Here is a 359-nt window from a genome sequence, read left to right on the forward strand (position 1 = left end):
TGTTGTTGTTGTTGTTGTTCAATTAGCCCCAGTGATTTATTCAATGCATGCATGAGGGGACATTAATATGCGGTGGCAGTTCCCACAAACAATATTCCTCTCAGGCTTTCTGCAGCCATAGCATTCGCTGGCAAGAGGGGAGGAAGGCAGGCACAGCCAGGCAGGCGCAGCCAGGATCTCATCCTCTCCCTCCACAAAGTCCCATTCCCGTACAGAACAGCTCCTCCAGGCCCGACCCATGGAGACGGGACCGGCCCCCGGCCAGCCCCTCCAGCTCCGAGCGGGCAGGGATGAGATTTAAGAAGGGATGTGGGTTTTAGGGGACCGTAGTCGCTGTTGTTTTTTGTTTTTTTTCCCCA

This window comes from Meleagris gallopavo, chromosome 22 (assembly GCF_000146605.3).
Source record: "Meleagris gallopavo isolate NT-WF06-2002-E0010 breed Aviagen turkey brand Nicholas breeding stock chromosome 22, Turkey_5.1, whole genome shotgun sequence".
NCBI classification, from domain to species: domain Eukaryota; kingdom Metazoa; phylum Chordata; class Aves; order Galliformes; family Phasianidae; genus Meleagris; species Meleagris gallopavo.